The 17,548-nt window shown below is 45.6% G+C and overlaps 1 pseudogene; it reads left to right on the forward strand.

Annotated features, from left to right (window-relative positions):
- Positions 1 to 393: 393 nt before the first annotated feature.
- LOC133759095 (ubiquitin domain-containing protein UBFD1-like) lies at positions 394 to 17,135 on the forward strand (annotated as a pseudogene).
- Positions 17,136 to 17,548: the final 413 nt, after the last annotated feature.

Below are 17,548 nucleotides of genomic sequence, written 5' to 3' on the forward strand. Positions count from 1 at the left end.
CACATCTGCCGGAGAAGCCATCTGTGATTTGTATCGTCCTGCTCCAAACCAAACGCTGGCTGTGTGAAAAACTCCCCTCGCTGTTCCACGGTGGATGGGAAAAGTCACATTAGTAATCACTTTTGCAGGCTCCATAATGACATAATGAGCATTGGCTTAAGTCTTAAACCATGGCTGATAATCCTTGCCAACAATCTGAGTAGATCCAAACTGTCCTAAAAAAATAGTAGCCATCATTTGTGCCTACCTCCCTACCTAAGAGTATATACTTACAGACGTTGCACTTTGAGATACAAGAAGAAAAAGTAACGTTTCATCAGCGTCCGCCAAGGGCCCAACACTTCACAATGAAGACAACCTTACAAGGCAGGAGTTCTGATCATCGTTTTACGGATGAGGAAGCTAAAATCACGGATGATAGATGGCTTACCCAAGCTGATCATCAAGCCTTTATCTTATAAACTCCAAAGCCTGTGAGCTTTCCATTACCCATGAAGGAGGACTCCGAGGAAGGCATGCGAGCCCAGAGTTCCGTACATTCATTTCCATTTTTTTAGGATCGCAATTCACGAGTGCATTAAGAATCCAGTGAGGGGAGCGGCCAGGAAGCCCAGCTTCGCGAAGGCTCTACGCTGCGACCCGCAGGCACCCAGCACATGTCCTCCTGGCCACCAAGATGCCCTAGAGGAAGGGCAGCTCTGCAGAAGGGGCAGCGAAGGAGGAGCCCAAGCGGAGGCCAGTGCGGTTGTCCAGGCGAGTAGGGTGAGTCCCCGGGTGTTGGTTCCCCACCCTGGTCCCTCCCACCACGCTCCTCTGGGTGGGGGATGTTGGGGCCTGGCTGGGCGGCGGTGAGCCTCAGCGCTGCCTTTGCCTTGCAGAAGCTGGCCCAATAAGGGAAAGCAATGCCCAAGCAGGCCTCCGGGAAGGGTAAGACATCAGACAAAAAAAGTGCAAGCAGTGGGGAAGCGAGGAGCCAAGGGAAAACAGGCCGAGGTGGCTCACCAAGAAGCTAAAAAGACTTGCCCGCAGAATACAGAGAAACGAAAACTGATACACCATGTGTTAACAGTGGTCCCTGTCTCCCTTCTTGTTCTATGCAGAGGGATATTTTATCAACTATTTTGTAAATGCAAGCTTTTTTAGTAGCTCTAGAAATATTTTTAAGAAGGAGGGAAGCCCACCTCATCCCATTTTTTAAGTGTAAATGTTTTGTTCTTTTTTAACAGGTGAAATCATTTGCTGATTGTTTACGGAACTGTCAACCAGTGCCCATTTCACACCAGCGCGCCTTCCGAAAGTATGCATGCCTACGCTTGCTGCTGCTACCCTCGGGGGTCTTGTGCCATCTCAGAGGGAAAGGTCCTATTTCTTCTGAATTGCAGTGTCTCTCTAGAGCTCCACAGGACAAAAGCGTGGGCTCCTGAGAGACAGAGAGGTTTAGACGAGGCGACAGCTCCCACCAGTTGATAAGCAGACTCAGAAGCAGAGAGCAGTAGAGAAGAGAGCCTGGGCTTTAGGAGCAAACAGGCTAAGGTTTAACCACCGGCTTTGATGTGTAGTTGCTGTGTGTGCTCTGACAAATGTTTACCTTTATTAGCATCCTCATGTGGAAAATGCATCCGATGACACCCACCATACAAGGTTGCTATGAGGAATCACGACAGCACATCAAGACCCAGGCACAGGGCAGATTTCAATCAAAGTTAATCTGCTTTCCCGTACCTTTCACATTTATCTCATCTTTGGCTAAAGCTTCAAAGGAAGATTTTTTTTTATGTCAGAAGAGTTGACAGTTTTCTTTTGCAAGGGTGGGTGTGATATTTCAGAGGTTGTTGGATCACCCCAAAGTTGGGCTCTCAGCAACTTTTCCTCTTCACTCGTACAAACACTGAGAAATCATTTCCTGATCCACATCCCAAGGAATCTAAGGAGCACCTGGAGCAAGAGCGTGGAATCGTGTTTAAATCACTTAGTGCAGCTTACCCGTCTCTGTAGGCTGCCAGGTTAGCCAAAGGTTTGGCTGTTTTATAAAAGAGGAGGTGAAGGAGAAAAAGTGCTGACAATGAAGGAAAAGGGCTGCTGTGGGAGGGTTTTCGGCTTGACTTAGGCTCATGAAATCTAATCATCATGTACAAAGCCATAGCACACTCGCTACAGGAAGCGCTCCGTTGGAATTCTGGCTCTATCGCTTGAGCAAATTGCTCAACACCCCCTGAACTTGAGTGTCCCGGGCTCCGAAGTGGAGACTGGAGATGCTAATGACTACCTCGCCAGATGATTGGGGGATTACAAATTAAATCCATACAGCGACTAGGCTCAGTGCCTTGGAGAGAGCAGGTGCTTAATAAATGGTTGTTTTATTGCTTACAAAACACTCGTTTGATATCCACAACAAACCCTGTAAGGGAAGAATCACCGATGCCATATTTTTAGAGAAGGAAATGGAGATTCAGAAAAATAAAGCATCACACGGACGATCCCACAGCCCTGGCTCGCGCTGGGAGCCACTGCACACAGATTTATTGGACTGCGAAGCCCGTTTTCCTTTCCAACACACACACGGCTGCCACGTCTCTTCCCGGGGATGCACAGAAGGGAGGGAGATTTTAAGCACGTTTCGTCGACATCTGAGTTGCCTCCTTTTCTCTGGCTCTTTGCTCCGTCTCTGTGGCCCAGGCTGGGGCCTCTGCTGTGCTGCCCACCTCCTCCTGCCCCACCCTGGCTGCCAACTGAGACTCCCACCCAGCCAAAAAGGCATTGGAGAAACCACATCCTCCTCCCTCCTCCACCCACCCCCTGCCTTTGAAGTGAGCCTGTTCTTTGATGGTACCTCTCACACTTCAAATCCCAGGCTCCTTCCCTGGAGTTCCTGGAACCCTGGGCTCCCCTCATGGCTCAGTGCAGACATTAGATAAGTCTCCTTTTTTTTTCATAGCTCTTAATTTCCATCCAACCTGAACTTACTAACCACCTAGTCTGTGCCAGACATTAGGCTTGGCTCTGGAAGGAAAGAGATGAATAAAACATAGGCTCTGCTTTCACAGGACCCATGGAATATGACAGAATCCAATTTGGTTTAGTTTAAATCCTGGCTGAACACCTGCCATGTGCCAGACTCTGTGCTAGGCACTCGGGGATACTGAGATCCACATGCTATCAGTCCCCTTTGGAAGAGCTGATGGTTGAATGGTACAATGTCCTAGCATAGAAATGCTTACAGACACCCGGCCTCTGCTCTGGGTTCCTTGTGGTGCTGGGTAGATATTCTCTCCAGTCCTCAGAGTAACGTGAGACAGATATTTGATTTTCAGATAGGTGCTTGAAAGGGCAGAAAGTTCTTCTGTTCAAAACCAATCACGCTGATGAAGATTCTAGACTTCAGGTCTGCTTTTTGTCTCAGAAGTTGCTGGGTTCTTGGCAAGGCGGTGGCAGATCCATTTTCCTATTATTACCTCACATTTGAATGGTGTGCAAGGATTTTCCAAAGCCTATTCCCTCCATTATCTCATCTGAGCGCTGCGTCCCTGTCCTGCACCGTGCAGGCCACTTCTGGGCAGGGAGGCCCAGAGAGGACCACACGTCAGGGGACCGGACCTGCAGCCCCTTTTAACCCTCACAGCACCATGTCAAGGAGGCAACCTAGTTCCCTGTCCCCGCCTCCTGTGTGATGACACGGGCTCCGAGCAGCTCTCCCAGGTCCATAGAGCGAGACCGAGAAGTTCTGGGTTTGATCTCAAGTCCTGCAGCAGCAGCCAGCACCTCAGCCAGCCAGGTCCGCCCTCCGCACAAACCAGCCCTGTCCTCACCCAGCTGGGAAGGCCGTGGCCGCCCTGTGGAGAGGCCTGAAAGGCTTCATGCTTTGTCCTCTGCCCAGATTACTTTGGGAGATCCGCCAAGCTTCTGTGGGTCTCCATTTCTCATTTGCCAGGAGGCGGTGTTAACCTGTGCCATCTGATCCTCACTACTGTGAGAGGCTGGTGAGATGTGAAATCGAAGGGAAGGCTCTGGAGAAGACACGAGCATGCAAGTTCATTGTTCGTAAAGGGCTGCTGCCACCCGTGACTGCAAAATCAGAGGTCCCGGAGACAAGCACCAGGCCCTGAGCCCTTCCCGGGACCCTGCTCTGGTAGCAAGACCCATTCTTCCCAGGGGTCCCGGCCAGGTCAGGCCCCAGAGCCAGACACCCCGCCCTGCTGATTTATCTGCCTTTGCTTCTTCAGCCAGGCTCCCCTCGCAGACCTGGGGGGAGGGGCTTTCTCAGAAGCAGACGGGTCTGGTCACAGGGTGATGGCGTCCATGCCAAGAGCCCACTTTGTTTTAATGAATGACACCAAACACTTCGGCCATAAACTCCTCAGATTGCTGTGTCTGGCAGTAATTACATGCCTCCCATTAATAAATCCTATTTCTGAATGGTTTACTGCATGTCTTTCTTCAAACACTGCAGGCTGAGACCTGTCAGAGGGGGCCAGAGGCAGACTTGCGAAGAGAAGGCAAATAAAGTGGGGCGGCTCTCTGGGCATGAAAGGTAACAGCCATGGGAAGGGGGTGGGCAAGCAGCTGTCCCCCCAGCACCCAGCACCCCAGGCAGGCAGAGGTTTGCCATTCCCACTCTCACGTTCAGTCCATCAGCTGTGGACTCCTATAGACTCAGACCCTCCAGTTTATTTCGAAGCCACGCTTACCACCACTGACTTGCTTCACAGTTGGCCCATCTCAACTGGAATGTAGTCTCATCTGTCACCTTGCACTGTCTGGTCCATGCTGCCCAACATAAAGCTCTGAGATATCCCTCTCTGGTGAAACGGCTCCTTAGAGGTCCACAACACTCCAGCATAAAGACCAAGCCCCTTCCCAGCAGGGTCCTCCCATATCTGAATCCTGCTGTTCGCCCAAGCTCATGTCCCAGAAATCTCTCATTCTAGGGTATGTCATTCTAGTGGTTCTCTTTGTGGTTCTTGGACTAGCGACATCCACGTCACCTGGGAACTTTGGAGAACTGTGAACCCTCAGCCCCCACTCCCAGCTACTAATTCTGAAACTCTCAGGTGAAGCCTAGAGCTAGAGTTTGAAAACCACCTCTTTGCCCAGTTCTTCTTAAGGTTTAAGGTTTACAGAACTCACTTGGAGATCTTGTTAAAATGTAGACTCTGGTTTAGTTGATCCAGGATGGAGTTCAAGATTCTGGTGTTCCAGCAAGTTCCCAGAGGACATCAGGGCTGCTAGTCCACACACCAAACTTTGAGAAGCAAAACTTGGGGCAACAGACTCCCTGGAATTCCCCAGGCACACCTATTACTCCTTGTCTCATGCTTTTGTGAATGCTGCTCTCCCCACCTTCCCTAATTGCTTCTTCCTCTCTTTCTCACCTCCTGTATCCATGGAACAAGTCTACTCACCCAGAAGCCCTGCACTTGGGTAGGTGAAATCCCTCTTTCCCCTCTGTTGCCATGTGACTCTGCATGTACACACCCCGATCCGAGCCCTGATCACCCTACACCGCCTGTCTGCCTGTGCTCCATCACCTACAGGAAACAGGACCTCACTGCAGCTGGTGCATCTCTATAGCAACTGCACAAACACAGCCTGGCACATGGCAGGAGAACAGAGGCAGTGAGTGGATGGATGAACAAACACATGACTTGTGAACTGGTTCCACAGATGGGCAGAGTAGCGAACAAAGTATCTGGGACAGGGCCTGGGCCTCACCAGCATCCTTCTTTTTCCCTCATGGGTTCATTACTCATGGCTAGCTCTCTTCTAAAACAAGCAATGGCTAACTGTTTTCTTTTATGTTTTTATTTATTTACTTTACTTGTGTGACATGCAGACAGGCAGAGACCTTCTACTCACTGGTTCACTCACCAAATGGTCACAATGCCTGGGACTGGGCCAAGCCAAAGACAGGAGCCAAGAACTCAATCTGGGATTCCCAGTTGGGTGGCAGAGACACAGCCACTTGAGCCATCACCTGCTGCCTGCCAGCATGAACATCATGAGGAAACTGGAATTTAGAGAGGAACTGGGTCTTGAACCCAGGCATTCTGATATGGGATGTGGACGTCTAAAGTGGCATTGCAACCACTTTGCCAAATGCCTGCCCCAAACTTGGATTTCTAAACCAAACCAACTCCTTAATCCTAGAAGAAACAGAACAGAGAGATGGTCTCCCTGAACCAAGGTCCCCAGAGAGGATTTCTGAGAGGGGATATCCAAACAGCAGGTATGCACATGTCCATTTCTCAGATAGAAGATACCACAAGCCCCTTTCACCTAAGAAGTTCCTTCACAAACTTACCAAACACTGACTATATGACCTCCATTGCTAAGATGTGAGGATGCAGGGCAGGAGTTACGGAACATCAGGCTAAGCCACCACCTGGTGCCTGTATCAGGGCGCTGGTTCAAGTCCCAGCTACCCCGTTTCTGAGCCAGCCTCCTGCTGATGCATCCTGAGAAGCAGCAGATGATGGCTCAAACACTTGGACTCCTGAACCCTCTGTGGAGGATCAAGATAAAGTCTCTGATTCCTGGCTCCATCCTGGCCCCAGCCCTGGCTGTTGTAAGCATTCGGGGTATGAACTAGCAGATGGAAGCACTCTCTCTCTCTCTCTCTCTCTCTCTCTCTTTCTCTCGCTCTGCCTTTTAAGTAGACAAAAAATAAACAAACAAACATTAAAATAAAGAAGCGAGGATGTATGATGGATTGGGTACCTTTCTTACTGCCAAAAGGTCAGTCCCTGCAGGACAATATAGCGTAACGAAGGCTACAATCCAGGTGTGCACACACATGGAGCACATGCTTCTAATTTTGCATGGGGTTGGCAACAAGCATCAAACAGGGGATGACATTTGAACTGAATCTGGAAGGATGAGTTCATTGTTCGGGAGGAAAATTGGATGCGGGCATGAGAACAGAGGTTAGGAACACTGCTGCACATGGGGGGAAATTCCAGACCCTGCTATAATGGGGCAGATGTTAGGTTGGGTATGGGGCAATGCTTCAAAGGTGAGCAGCACCAGGTCAGTCATTTAGCAAACACTTCACTGAGCATCTAGTATGTGCTTAGCAGACTTTAGCGCTGCAGACAGGGACAATAATAAGTAACAAAGAAATTCTTCCTGCTCTCCTGGGGTTTGTGGTTTATAGTTTAGTAAGGAAGATGGAAGAAACACAAACAGATAAGTAAAACATTTGCCTACTGTGATATACAGTAGCTAACCCAGAAAGAGTGAGTTTCAAATGGTCAAGAGGGCTCTGGAGGCAAAATAATCAAAGGAAGAAAAGAGGAGGAGGAGAGAGAAGAGTATGGTGGAGAGAGAGAGAAGATCATGCAAAACCCTGAGGTGCACAGAGATGTGGCAAACTCAACAAACCAAATACGGATGGAATGAGAAAGCAAAAGGACAGCGACACAATTGACAAGAAGACACTGCAAGAGTAGACCCTGCGTCTTGCGGGTCACGGTCGTGTCTGAACTGAGGCTAAGTGGAAGGGGAACCTCAGAGGGCTCATCAACAGGAGGCATGACATGGCCCAATTTGTTTGGGGTGTTTGCTTTTCCTGTTTTTTTTTTTTCCAAAAAGATAATTCCAGTTGCTTAGTAGACAATGGACTGGAAGGAGACCACAGGCAGACCCTCACTTTAAAACCAGACTGTATAGTGTTCTGTTGAGAAAAAAGCCAGGTTCAGAACTAATGTGCTGACAACAAGGATAAAGTAAGCAACCCCAGAACAATCTGCAGAACATTCTACAGCAGAAGCTCCCCTGCAGAAACTCCCTCTACATCACGCAAATACACAGTAAGATCTCTTTCAGGAGGTGGCCATTGAAATGAACTCCTCTCCTTTTGGCAATGTGCATACCATCTCCATGAAATCTCGGCACGAGCACCCCAGATCCATGAACCATTTGGCTTGAAGCGTGAGGATGCTCTATAGGGGCCATATTCCTGGCCTGTATAGATATTTTATGCTTGCAGGTGCCACAGTGTGTAACAGTAGCTCACATAATTTCCACATTGCCTATGCTGGGCTGCTATAGAAATGATTTGGGGCAACCTGGCAAGGACACAGAGGCCGAGACCATGGCCACAAAGGTGCCTGTGTGGCCCCTTACCTGCATAGGGAAAGAAATGGCAGCTGAGGCAACAGCCAGGGACTCCTGCACCAGCCCCAGCCCAGGCTCCCTGAGAACCCCTCAGCCCAGGCCTCAGTCAGCAATGGCGAGGACACAGGCTGCGGCTTGGGCTAAGAGCTGGCAGACCTTAGGATCATCTGGAAAAGACAGAGCAAGACGTGAAGTTCCCACTGGACAACATAGGCTTTGAGCTGGAACAGAAGATCCACTCGAATCCAGGTCTCCCGCCTACCATGCAGAAAATCATGCATACGGGGGTTGTTCCTGAGGATGAGATGTTGAGAGAAATAAAAGTGACCAGTGGAGCCAAGATCATGGTGATCTGTTCCCGATAAATGATGTTTTTTTTTTCTTTCTTTTTTTTTTATTTAGTGAATATAAATTTCCAAAGTACAGCTTATGGATTACAAAGGCTTCCCCCCGACATAACTTCCTCCCCCCCGCAACCCTCCCCTTTCCCACTCGCTCTCCCCTTCCATTCCCATCAAGATTCATTTTCAATTCTCTTTATATATAGAAAATCAGTTTAGTATATATATATATATATATATATATATATATATATATATATTTCAACAGTTTGCTCTCCCATAGCAATGCAAAGTGAAAAAAATACTGTTGGAGTACTAGTTATAGCATTAAATAACAGTGTACATCACATTAATGACCGAGATTCTGCAAAATAATTTTTTTTAAAAAAAGATTGATTATTTTTCTATGTAATTTCCAATTTAAAAAAAACAAGTTTTTTTTTTCATTTTCAATTATCTTTATATACAGGAGATCGCTTCAGTATATACTAAGTAAAGATTTCATCAGTTTGCACCCACACATAACCACAAAGTGTAAGAATATTGTTTCAGTACTAGCTATATCATTAATTCACCTTCAACAACCTATTAAGGACAGATCCCACATGGGACGTAAGTACACAGTGACTCCTGATGTTGTTTTAACAATTTAACACTCTTGTTTATGGCGTCAGTAATCTCCCTAGGCTCTAGCCATGAGTTGCTGAGGCTATGGAAGCCTTTAGGGTTCGCCGTCTTTGATCCCATTCCGACAAGGCCATAGTCAAAGTGGAAGTTCTCTCCTCCCTTCAGAGAAAGGCACCTCCTACTTTGATGGCCCCGTTCTTTCCACTGGGATCACACTCGCTGAGATCCTTCATTTAGGTCTTCTTCTTCTTCTTCATATTTTTTTCCCCAGCGTGTCTTGGCTTTCCATGCCTAAAATACTCTCATAGGTTCTTCAGCCAGATCCAATTGCCTTAAGGGCTGATTCTGAGGCCAGAGTGCTATTTAGGACATCTGTCGTTCTATGAGTCTGCTGTGTCTCCCCCTTCCCATGTTGGATCCTTCTCTCCTTTTTTTTTTTAATCAGTTAGTATTAGCAGACATTAATCTTGCTTGTGTGATCCCTTTGACTCTTAGGCCTATCAGTGTGATCAGTTGTGAGCTGAAATTGATCACCTGGGCTGGTGAGATGGCATTGGTACATGCCACCTTGATGGGATTGTATTGGAATCCCCTGGCACTTTTCTAACTCCATCATTTGGAGCAAATCAAATTGAGCATGTCCCCTATTATACATCTCCTCCCTCTCATTTTCTCATTCTTATATTTAACCAGGATCGCTTTTCAGTTAAGATTTAGACACCTCAGAATAATTGTGTGTTAATTACAGAGTTTAAAAAAAAATACTAAAATGGATAAAGTGTTACATTGTACATCGACAGTCAGCACCATAGCTGATCAAGTCACTATTTCTCATAGTGTCCATTACACTTCCACAGGTTACCCTTTGGTGCTCAGTTAGTTGTCGCCGATCAGGGGAAACAAATGATATTTGTTTCTTTGGGACTGGCTTAATTCACTTAGCATGATGCTTTCCAGATTGCTCCATCTTGTTGCAAATGACTGGGTTTCATTGTTTTTGACTGCTGTATAGTATTCCATAGAGTACATGTCCCATAGTTTCTTTATCCAGTCTACTGTTGAAGGGCATTTGGGTTGATTCCAGGTCTTAGCTATTGTGAATTGAGCTGCAATAAACATTAAGGTGCAGATGGCTTTTTTATTTGCCAAATTAATTTCTTTTGGGTAAATTCCAAGGAGTGGGATGGCTGGGTTGAATGGTAGGGTTATGTTCAGGTTTCTGAGCAATCTCCAGACTGACTTCCATAGTGGCTTTACCAGTTTGCAATCCCACCAACAGTGGGTTAGTGTCCCTTTTTCCCCACAGCCTCTCCAGCATCTATTGTTGGTTGATTTCTGAATGTGGGCCATTCTAACCGGGGTGAGGTGAAACCTCGTTGTGGTTTTGATTTGCATTTCCCTGATTGCTAGTGATCTTGAACATTTTTTCATGTGTCTGTTGGCCATTTGGATTTCCTCTTTGGAAAGATGTCTGTTGAGGTCTTTGGCCCATCTCTTAAGTGGATTGTTTGTTTTGATGTTGTGGAGTTTCTTGATTTCTTTGTAGATTCTGGTTATCAACCCTTTATCTGTTGCATAGTTTGCAAATATTTTTTCCCATTCTGTCGGTTTCCTATTCACTTTCCTGACTGTTTCTTTTGCAGTACAGAAACTTCTCAGTTTGATGAAATGCCAATAGTTAATTTTGGCTTTGACTGCCTGTGCTCCTGGGGTATTTTCCAAGAAGTCTTTGCCTGTGCCTATATCTTGCAGGGTTTCTCCAATGCTCTCTAATAATTTGATGGTGTCTGGTCGTAGATTTAAGTTTTTGCTCCATGTTGAGTGGATTTTTGTGTAAGGTGAAAGGTAGGGATCTTGCTTCATGATTCTGCACGTGGAAATCCAGTTTTCCCAGCACCATTTATGGAATAGACTGTACTTACTCCAGGTATTGGTTTTGGATCCTTGATCAAATATGAGTTGGCCGTAGATGTTTGGGTTGATTTCTGGTATTTCTATTCTGTTCCATTGGTCTATCCATCTGTTTCTGTACCAGTACCATGCTGTTTTGATAACTACTGCCCTGTAGTATGTCCTGAAATCTGGTATTGTGATGCCTCCGGCTTTGTTTTTGTTGTATAAGATTGCTTTAGCTATTCAAGGTCTCCTGTGCCTCCATATGAATTTCAGCATCATTTTTTCCAGATCTGAGAAGAATGTCTTTGGTATTTTGATTGGTATTGCATTGAATGTATAAATTGCTTTTGGGAGAATGGACATTTTGATGATGTTGATTCTTCCAATCCATGAGCATGGAAGATTCCTCCATTTTTTGGTATCCTCTTCTATTTCTTTCTTTAAGGTTTTGTAATTTTCATTGTAGAGATCTTTAATGTCCTTGGTTAAGTTTATTCAAAGGTATTTGATTGTTTTTGTAGCTATTGAGAATGGGATTGAACTTAGAAGTTCTTTCGCAGCCGTGGCATTGCCTGTGTATACAAAGGCTGTTGATTTTTGTGCATTGATTTTATATCCTGCTACTTTGCCAAACTCTTCAATGAGTTCCAATAGTCTCTTAGTAGAGTTCTTTGGATCCCCTAAATAAAGAATCATATCATCTGCAAAGAGGGATAGTTTGAGTTCTTCCTTCCCAATTTGTATCCCTTTAATTTCTTTTTCTTGCCTAATAGCTCTGGCTAAGACTTCCAGAACTATATTGAAGAGCAGTGGTGAGAGTGGGCATCCCTGTCTGGTACCAGATCTCAGTGGAAATGCTTCCAACTTTTCCCCATTCAATAGGATGTTGGCCGTAGGTTTTTCATAAATTGCTTTGATTGTATTGAGGAAAGTTCCTTTTATACCCAGTTTGCTTAGAGTTTTCATCATGAAAGGGTGTTGTATTTTATCAAATGCTTTCTCTGAGTCTATTGAGAGAATCATATGGTTTTTCTTCTGCAGTCTGTTAATGTGGTGTATCACGTTGATTGTTTTGCGAACATTGAACCATCCCTGCATACCAGGGATAAATCCCACTTGGTCTGGGTGGATGATCTTTCTAATGTGTTGCTGCATTCTATTGGCCAGAATTTTATTGAATATTTTTGCATCTATGTTCATCAGGGATATTGGTCTGTAATTCTCTTTCAGTGCTGCATCTGTTTCTGGTTTAGGAATTAAGGTGATGCTGGCTTCATAGAAAGAGTTTGGGAGGATTCCCTCTTTTTCGATTGCCCTGAATAGTTTGAGGAGAATTGGGGTTAATTCTTCTCTAAATGTCTGGTAGAATTCAGCAGTGAATCCATCTGGTCGTGGGCTTTTCTTTGTTGGGAGGGCCTTTATCACTGTTTCAATTTCTGTCTCAGTTATGGGTCTGTTTAGGTTTTCTATGTCTTCCTGGTTCAATTTAGGTAGGTTGTATGTGTCCAGGAATCTGTCCATTTCTGATAGATTTCCCTGTTTGCTGGCATACAAGTCCTTGTAGTAATTTCTGATGATTCATTTTATTTCCGTGGTGTCTGTTGTTACGTTTCCTTTTTCATCTCTAATTGTATTGATTTGGGTCTTTTCTCTTCTTTTTTTAGTTAGTTGGGCCAATGGGGTGTCAATTTTGTTTATTTTTTCAAAAAACCAGCTCCTTGTTTGGCTGATTTTTTGTAATGTTTTTTTGGATTCAATCCTGTTGATTTCTTCTCTGATTTTAATTATTTCTCTTCTCCTACTAGCTTTGGGTCTGGTTTGCTGCTGATTTTCTAGATCCTTGAGATGACTTGAAAGTTCATCTATTTGGTGCCTTTCCAATTTCTTGATGTAGGCACCTATTGATATAAATTTTCCTCTTAACACTGCTTTTGCTGTATCCCATAGGTTTTGGTATGTTGTGCTTTTATCCACATTTACTTCCAGAAAATTTTTGATTTCTCTTTTAATTTCTTCTATGATCCATTGTTCATTCAGGAGCATGTTGTTCAGTCTCCATGTGTTTGTACGTGCTCTAGGGATTCCCGAGTTGCTAATTTCCAACTTCATTCCTTTGTGGTCTGAGAAGCTGCATGGTATGATTCTAATTCTTTTGAATTTGCTGACACTTGCTTTATGGCCTAGCATGTGGTCAATCCTAGAGAAGGTTCCATGTACTGCTGAGAAGAATGTAAAATCTTTCTGTGTAGGATAAAAAGTTCTGTAGATATCTGTTAGATCCATTTGAGCTATAGTGTCATTTAAATCTACTGTCTCCTTGTTGGTCTTCTGTCCTGATGATCTGTCTATCTCTGAGAGTGGGGTACTGAAGTCCCCCAGTACTATTGTATTGGGCTCTACGTCTCCCTTTAATTCCCTTAACAAGTCTTTTAAATAAACCGGTGCCCTGTAATTAGGTGCATATACATTGATAATCGTTATATCTTCCTGTTGACTGGATCCCTTAATCATTAAATAGTGCCCCTCTTTGTCTCTCCTAACAGTTTTTGTGGTAAAATTTATGTTATCTGATATTAAGATGGCTACTCCCGCTCTTTTTTCATTTCTGTTGGCATGGTATATATTTTTCCAGCCTTTCACTTTCAGTCTGTGTGCATCTTTGTTAGAAAGATGTGTTTCTTGTAAGCAGCAGATAGATGGGTTTTGTTCTTTTACCCAGTCAGCCAATCGGTTTCTTTTAACTGGATTGTTCAAGCCTTTAACGTTTAATGTGACTATCGATAAGTAGTAACTTTGCCCTATCATTTTTGGGTTTCCTGTGATCTTTTGCTGTGAGGTTTCCTTCCCTTACCTTCTTTCATATTGGTGACCGCGTTTCTGTGTTTCTGCGTGTATCACATCTTTAAGCATCTTTTGCAGGGCTGGACGAGTGGCGACGAATTCTTTCAGTTTCTGTTTGCTGTGAAAGGTCTTTCTTTCACCTTCATTCACAAATGAGAGCTTTGCAGGATATAATATTCTGGGCTGGCAGTTTTTCTCTCTTAGTACCTGGGCTATATCTCGCCATTCCCTCCTCGCTTGTAGGGTTTCTGATGAGAAGTCAGCTGTGAGTCTAATTGGGGATCCTCCGAGAGTGGTCTGATCTTTCTCTCTTGCGCATTTTAAGATCTTTTCTTTATGTTTCACTGTGGTGAGTTTAATTACAATGTGTCATGGTGAGGATCTCTTTTGGTCATGTTTATTAGGGGTTCTATAAACTTCCTGTACTAAGATGTCTCTGTCCTTCTCCAAACCTGGGAAATTTTCTGCTAGTATCTCACTAAAAAGGCCTTCTAATCCTTTCTCCCTCTCCATGCCTTCAGGAACTCCTAGAACCCGAATGTTCGGTTTTTTAATAGTATCCTGTAGATTCCCGACAATATTTTTTAGGTTTCTAATTTCCTCTTCTTTTCTTTGGTTTGCCTGTTTCCTTTCCTGTTCTCTGTCTTCTAAGTCCGATATTCTCTCTTCTACTTCACCCATTCTGTTTTTAAGGCTTTCTAATGTGTTTGTCATTTGATCTATTGAATTCTTCATTTCATTATGGTTTCTCGTCACTATCACTGTTTCTTGTTCTACTAGTTGTTTCATTTCATTTTGATTCCTCCTTAATATTTCATTTTCGTGAGAGAGATTTTCTATCTTGTCCATTAAGGATTTCTGTAGTTCAAGAATTTGTTTTTGAGAGCTTCTTAATGATCTTACCAATTTTTTGAGATCCGCTTCTTGCATTTCTTCTATCTCATCATCTTCATAATCTTGAATTGGGGTGTCTTTTTCATTTGGGGGCATTAAAGTGTCTTCCCTGCTCTTGTTACCTTGGTTTCTACGTTTGTTTGGCATCTTGGAGAGTGCAGAGAGAGGCTAGTGTCCCAGCTCGTTCCCCCTTTTTTTTTTTTTCTTCCAGTCAGCCTGGTGTAGTCCCCCCCCCCCCCCCGTGAGCTCGGACCACAATCTAACCTTTGCGGCCAATTCTCTGGTTACCTGTGCTTCCAGCGCCGGGGCTCAAGTTCTGTGGGTGGGCTTCTATAGCTGGGCTCATTGTTTTCCCAACTCTAGTGGCCCCCGTGTCCATGGTGCGGCTCAGTGCGGGTCTGGTCGGGTCGGCACGGCGCGGCTGGGCGCTGCTAGGTGCGGCTCAGCATGCGGCTCCGAGGCTCGGCAGGGCTGGGTGCGGCGCGGCAGTGGGTCACCTTACCCTCCCCGTAGGTCCTCCGTGTCACATCCACTCGATCCAGAAGAGTTTCCTCTGCAGTTTTTTCCTCTGAGTCTCTTCTTAAGGGTGTAGTAGCTCCACCCTTGTTAAAATTTCTTTTCCCAAACTGTTGTGTGCGCCCTCACTCTTCCGCCATCTTGGCTCCACCCCGATAAATGATGTTTTAATGGGAAACACACCCAAAGACGCTGTGCAGCAAGACAGAGAACAAGAGTGAGCCTCTGTGTAGGCTCAATCGACACAGGGAAGTCTTGGATAAAGGAAATCCCAAAGATGTGACCCATCTGTTAGGGGTGCTCGGGAGCCCCTACCAATAGTCCCCTTGTCCAGCTTGTACAGTAAGTCCCCAGGAAAACTGAGACTCGCCTATAAGTGGACCAAGGCCAGCTGCAGATCGGCAGCAGAGAGCAGACTGAGAAATTGCCCGTGGGCTGCTGTGAATCTATGGAAGGACATGAACCTACCACAGGACGGTGTTCTAGTCAAGCCCCAGAGAAGCTTCTTGTAACAGGCATACTGGGTTCGAATGCACTATGTGGATGCAGTCAGACGCCGTGCCAGGCAAATGGCAGTAGTTTTAGAAGCACTTTACCTCTGGCCCAGGAGACTGACCCAAGGGGAAGGGCACTGCTGGGAGAGGTCTGTAGCATCCCTGGATTTTAGAGCTGTGCAACTTCGTTAAAAAAAAAATCTATATTCAATCCAAGGTGATGCGGTGACAGCAGCCAGAGGTGATGAATGTCCTTTCACCATTAGCTTAACGTTAACTTGAAATCACCGTTCCCTTTCCTGCAGTCAGCTTCATATCATTTTTTTTTTCAAGGCAGAGTTTGGACAGTGAGAGAGAGAGAGACAGAGAGGAAGGTCTTTATTCCATTGGTTCACTCCCCAAATGGCCGCTACGGCTGGAGCTATGCCGATCCGAAGCCAGAAGCCAGGTGCTTCCTCCTGGTCTCCCATGCAGGTGCAGGGCCCAAGCACTTGGGCTATCCTCCACTGCTCTCTCGGGCCACAGCAGTGAGCTGGACTGGAAGAGGAGCAACCGGGACAGAATCCGGGACTAGAACCTGGTGTGCTGGTGCCACAGGCAGAGGATTAGCTTAGTGAGCCGTGGTGCTGGCCAGCTTCATATCATTTGCATAAAGTTAACACAGTGAAAATCAATAAATCTGAATTCAAAATAAAAAATAAAATATCTCCAAGAATAAATTAATCCAAGCCTCCTTTGGACAGATGGGCAAACTAAGACCAGCAGAAGAGTGACCGAAGGTCAAGGAGCTAATTTTGGAAATGCTGTTCTCTTTAAAAAAAAATATATATATATATGTATTATTTATTTGAGAGAGAGAGAATCTTCCATCTTCTGGTTCACTCTCCAAGTGGCCACAATGGCCAGGGCTGAGCCAGGCACTGCATCAGGGTCTCCCACATGGGTGCAGGGGCCAAGTATTTGGGCCATCTTCCTCTGCTTCTCCCAGGCCATAAGCAGAGAACTGGATCGGAATTAGAGCAGCTGGGGCACAAACCAGGGCCCACATAGGATGCCGGTGTAGCCGGCAGCGGCTTTACACACTAAAACACCAGCCTCTGTTAATTCTTGATTCTGTGCCCTTTCCCTATGACTCCACACATGCTCCAAATCAGTCAATATCTCAGTGAGCATTTACTATCTGCTGGACTCTAAACAACACAAATTTTCAAAGATTCAAACGTGCATAATGCAGCACTACAAAACTGAAAAGCTTGGCTGGTCAGAATCTTGCATGTATTCATGGCCTTGTGATACTCTGAACTCCTAGGAGCAGGAGAACGGGGCCTCCTTCATCCAACATACCCAGCCCAGGAGCCGAGCAGAGAGCAACTGCTTACCAGTGATTGAGCGGATGCATCCAATAGTTGGATGACAATTATAAAACTAGGCCAACGGGTATCTAGTGCAGATGGTTTCCGGGTCTCTGAATGGTGACTCTGCCGACAGTGGGTGGGTGGTGAGGATTGTTTTCCCTTTGCTGGTCAATTGCCTTTTCAGGTGGTCTTTATTAAGCCATCAATCTTTGAACCCTGACAGTCATGGTGACCCACTGCAGCTCAGGAAAGGAATCTTTCTTAATTACCAGCCCTTTCCTGCTCCCCTGAGATCCCTGAATACTGCACCAGGTGGAGCTGATGGATGTACAGTGTGATTCCATCAGCAAATGAAGTGTCTTGTTTGCTCAAAGCTGAGGACCTGGCTTGCTAGCCCCACATCTGCAGGGGCGAGACCCTGGCAAACCACCCATGTTTTATGTCTCCAGGAAAAGCCCTCCTTGCCCCAGCA

This window comes from Lepus europaeus, chromosome 5, assembly GCF_033115175.1.
Source record: "Lepus europaeus isolate LE1 chromosome 5, mLepTim1.pri, whole genome shotgun sequence".
Lineage (NCBI taxonomy): Eukaryota > Metazoa > Chordata > Mammalia > Lagomorpha > Leporidae > Lepus > Lepus europaeus.